A 5,000-nucleotide genomic window follows, 5' to 3' on the forward strand; every position below is an offset into this window, starting at 1 on the left:
CCCTAGGAATACTTGGGGGGGAGCTGGGGAGCGAAAAAGCCCTTAGGAATACATGGGGGGGGAGCTGGGGAGCGGAAAAGCCCCTAGGAATACATGGGGTGGAGCTGGGGAGCGAAAAAACCCCTAGGAATACTTGGGGTGGAGCTGGGGACCGAAAAAGCCCTTAGGAATACATGGGGGGGGAGCTGGGGAGCGAAAAAGCCCCTAGGAATACTTGGGGTTGACCTGGGGACTGAAAATCCCCATAGGAATAAATGGGGTGGAGCTGGGGAGCGAAAAAGCCCCTAGGAATACTTGGGGTGGAGCTGGGGACCGAAAAAGCCCATAGGCATCCATGGGGTTGACCTGGGGAGCGAAAATCCCGATAGGCATCCATGGGGTTGACCTGGGGAGCGAAAATCCCCATAGGCATACGTGGGGTTGACCTGGTGCCCGCCCCCCCCACGGAAGTCCGTATGAGGTTTTTGAAACGGGCCTTGCCCGGGCCTTCGATCCAGGAGGGCGGACACTTTCGGCGGTTCGTCCCGGTGGCTGGGCCGGGTGCCGCATCTACAATATAGCCAAGAAACGTTCGCGGAGATTTTCGAGAACACGTTTTTAAGGACCCTCAATGCCCATGTTCGGTTCCAGAAAGCCGGTCAGAGGGATCTTCGGGGCAGAACCCTGCCGTGCTGAGGGGCCAAACCCGAGTTTGGAGCCAGGTCAACGGGGAAAACCGGAAAAGGGCCGGAGAAGGCGGTCAGGCCGGGCGAGAGTTCCAGGAGCTCGGCCACAATTCCGATCTCGTCCCGGTCAAGGGCTCCGTGGAAGGGCAGCCCGGGGGGCGGGTCCAAGGGCCCCGGCAGGGACCCGGGCCTCCGGGGTCGGAGCCGAGGCACCCCGCCGAGGGGTGGTCGTCCCGGGCCAAGGCGGCGGGAGCCCGGGCAGGACTCCGCGGGGCAGGCCGGGCGGGAGTTCCAGGAGCCCGGCCGCGATTCCGACTTCTCCCCGGTGCCCTGCCCGGAGGCCGGGCAGGTCCGGGGGCCTTCGGCGCGGGCGGCGGGATGCTCCCGCGGGGGAGACGAGCCGTGCTGGGCCCCGGGAGGGAGGCCCGGGGTCGACCTGGCGCCGGGGCTCCGGCCCTGGAAGTCCCGATGAGGTTTTTCAAACGGGCCGTGCCCGGGCCTTCGCTCCAGGAGGGCGGACACTTTCGGCGGTTGCCCCCGGTGGCTGGGCCGGGTGCCGCATCTACAATATTGCCAGGAAAGGTCCGCGGAGATTTTCGGGGACACGCTTTTCGGGACCCTAGTTGCCCATCTTGGGTTCCAGGAGGTCGGGCAGGGGTACCTCCGGGACCGGACCGTGCTGCAGGAGGGGGTCAACCCCGGGTTTGGCTCCATGTCGACTGGAGCTCCGGCCCAGGGGCGGGCCGGGCGAGAGTTCCAGGAACCCGGCCGCGATTCCGGCTTCTCCCCGGTGCCCTGCCCGGAGGCCGGGCAGGTCCGGGGGCCTTCGGCGCGGGCGGCGGGCTGCTCCCGCGGGGGAGACGAGCCTCTCTGGGGCCCGGGAGGTTGGCCCTGGGTCGACCTGGCGCCGGGGCTCGGGCTCCGGAAGTCCGTATGAGGTTTTTCAAACGGGCCGTGCCCGGGCCTTCGCTCCAGGAGGGCGGACACTTTCGGCGGTTCGTCCCGGTGGCTGGGCCGGGTGCCGCATCTACAATATTGCCGAGAAAGGTCCGCGGAGATTTTCGGGGACACGGTTTCCGGGACCCTAGATGCCCATCTTGGGTTCCAGGAGCTCGGACGGAGGAACCTCCGGGGCCGGACCGTGCTGCAGGAGGGGTTCAACCGCGAGTTTGGCTCCATGTCGACTGGAGCTCCGGCCCAGGGGCGGGCCGAGCGGCTTGGCCGGGCGAGAGTTCCAGGAGCCCGGCCGCGATTCCGGCTTCTCCCCGGTGCCCTGCCCGGAGGCCGGGCGGGTCCGGGGGCCTTCGGCGCGGGCAGCGGGCTGCTCCCGCGGGGGAGACGAGCCGCCCTAACGCCCGGGAGGGAGGCCCGGGGTCGACCTGGCTCCCGAGCTCCGGCCCTGGAAGTCCGTATGAGGATTTTCAAACGGGCCGTGCCCGGGCCTTCGCTCCAGGAGGCCGGACACTTTCGGCGGTTGCTCCCGGCGGCTGGGCCGGGTGCCGCATCTACAATATTGCCGAGAAAGGTCCGCGGAGATTTTCGGGGACACGGGTTTCGGGACCCTAGATGCCCATCTTGGGTTCCAGGAGCTCGGACGGAGGAACCTCCGGGGCCGGACCGTGCTGCAGGAGAGGTTCAACCGCGAGTTTGGCTCCATGTCGACTGGAGCTCCGGCCCAGGGGCGGGCCGAGCGGCTTGGCCGGGCGAGAGTTCCAGGAGCCCGGCCGCGATTCCGGCTTCTCCCCGGTGCCCTGCCCGGAGGCCGGGCAGGTCCGGGGGCCTTCGGCGAGGGCGGCGGGCTGCTCCCGCGGGGGAGACGAGCCGTGCTGGGCCCCGGGAGGGAGGCCCGCGGTCGACCTGGCGCCGGGGCTCCGGCCCTGGAAGTCCGTATGAGGTTTTTCAAACGGGCCTTGCCCGGGCCTTCGCTCCAGGAGGCCGGACACTTTCGGCGGTTCGTCCCGGTGGCTGGGCCGGGTGCCGCATCTGCAATATTGCCAGGAAAGGTTCGCGGAGATTTTCGAGGACACGGGTTTCGGGACCCTAGATGCCCATCTTGGGTTCCAGGAGCTCGGACGGAGGAACCTCCGGGGCCGGACCGTGCTGCAGGCGAGGGTCAACCCCGAGTTTGGCTCCATGTCGACTGGCGCTCCGGCCCGGGGGGCGGGCCGGGCGGGCAGGCCGGGCGAGAGTTCCAGGAACCCGGCCGCGATTCCGGCTTCGACCCGGTCGACTGCACGGCGGGCGTGCAGGCCGGCGGCGACTCCCAGGGCCCCTTCCAGGCTGCGGGGCCCAGCGGTTGGAGCCCGGCTACCCCGGCGAGGGGCGGAAGAACCTGCACGGCGCGGCCGGAGAACCCGGCATGCATGCGCGGGGCAGGCCGGGCAGGAGTTCCAGGAGCCCGGCCACGATTCCTACTTCTCCCCGGTGCCCTGCCCGGAGGCCGGGCGGGCCCGGGGGCCTTCGGCGCGGGCGGCGGGCGGCTTCCGCGGCGGAGACGAGCCTCTCTGGGGCCCGGGAGGTCGGCCCTGGGTCGACCTGGCGCCGGGGCTCGGGCTCCGGAAGTCCGTATGAGGTTTTTGAAACGGGCCTTGCCCGGGCCTTCGCTCCAGGAGGGCGGACACTTTCGGCGGTTGCCCCCGGTGGCTGGGCCGGGTGCCGCATCTACAATATTGCCAGGAAAGGTTCGCGGAGATTTTCGGGGACACGGATTTCGGGACCCTAGATGCCCATCTTGGGTTCCAGGAGGTCGGACGGAGGAACCTCCGGGGCCGGACCGTGCTGCAGGAGGGGGTCAAAACCGAGTTTGGCTCCAAGTCGACTGGAGCCCCGGCCCGGGGGGCGGGCCGGGCGGGCAGGCCGGGCGAGAGTTCCAGGAACCCGGCCGCGATTCCGGCTTCGACCCGGTCGACTGCACGGCGGGCGTGCAGGCCGGGGGGCGACTCGCAGGGGCCCTTCCAGGCTGCGGGGCCCAGCGGTTGGAGCCCGGCTACCCCGGCGAGGGGCGGAAGAACCTGCACGGCGCGGCGGGAGAACCCGGCATGCTTCCGCGTGGCAGGCCGGGCAGGAGTTCCAGGAGCCCGGCCACGATTCCTACTTCTCCCCGGTGCCCTGCCCGGAGGCCGGGCGGGCCCGGGGGCCTTCGCCGCGGGCGGCGGGCGGCTTCCGCGGCGGAGACGAGCCTCTCTGGGGCCCGGGAGGTCGGCCCTGGGTCGACCTGGCGCCGGGGCTCGGGCTCCGGAAGTCCGTATGAGGTTTTTGAAACGGGCCTTGCCCGGGCCTTCGCTCCAGGAGGGCGGACACTTTCGGCGGTTGCCCCCGGTGGCTGGGCCGGGTGCCGCATCTACAATATTGCCAGGAAAGGTTCGCGGAGATTTTCGGGGACACGGATTTCGGGACCCTGGATGCCCATCTTGGGTTCCAGGAGCTCGGACGGAGGAACCTCCGGGGCCGGACCGTGCTGCAGGAGGGGGTCAAAACCGAGTTTGGCTCCATGTCGACTGGAGCCCCGGCCCGGGGGGCGGGCCGGGCGGGCAGGCCGGGCGAGAGTTCCAGGAACCCGGCCGCGATTCCGGCTTCGACCCGGTCGACTGCACGGCGGGCGTGCAGGCCGGCGGCGACTCCCAGGGCCCCTTCCAGGCTGCGGGGCCCAGCGGTTGGAGCCCGGCTACCCCGGCGAGGGGCGGAAGAACCTGCACGGCGCGGCGGGAGAACCCGGCATGCTTCCGCGTGGCAGGCCGGGCAGGAGTTCCAGGAGCCCGGCCACGATTCCTACTTCTCCCCGGTGCCCTGCCCGGAGGCCGGGCGGGCCCGGGGGCCTTCGCCGCGGGCGGCGGGCGGCTTCCGCGGCGGAGACGAGCCTCTCTGGGGCCCGGGAGGTCGGCCCTGGGTCGACCTGGCGCCGGGGCTCGGGCTCCGGAAGTCCGTATGAGGTTTTTGAAACGGGCCTTGCCCGGGCCTTCGCTCCAGGAGGGCGGACACTTTCGGCGGTTGCCCCCGGTGGCTGGGCCGGGTGCCGCATCTACAATATTGCCAGGAAAGGTTCGCGGAGATTTTCGGGGACACGGATTTCGGGACCCTGGATGCCCATCTTGGGTTCCAGGAGGTCGGACGGAGGAACCTCCGGGGCCGGACCGTGCTGCAGGAGGGGGTCAAAACCGAGTTTGGCTCCAAGTCGACTGGAGCCCCGGCCCGGGGGGCGGGCCGGGCGGGCAGGCCGGGCGAGAGTTCCAGGAACCCGGCCGCGATTCCGGCTTCGACCCGGTCGACTGCACGGCGGGCGTGCAGGCCGGGGGGCGACTCGCAGGGGCCCTTCCAGGCTGCGGGGCCCAGCGGTTG

Source organism: Alligator mississippiensis, unplaced genomic scaffold, assembly GCF_030867095.1.
Source record: "Alligator mississippiensis isolate rAllMis1 unplaced genomic scaffold, rAllMis1 scaffold_67, whole genome shotgun sequence".
Taxonomy (NCBI): Eukaryota; Metazoa; Chordata; order Crocodylia; family Alligatoridae; genus Alligator; species Alligator mississippiensis.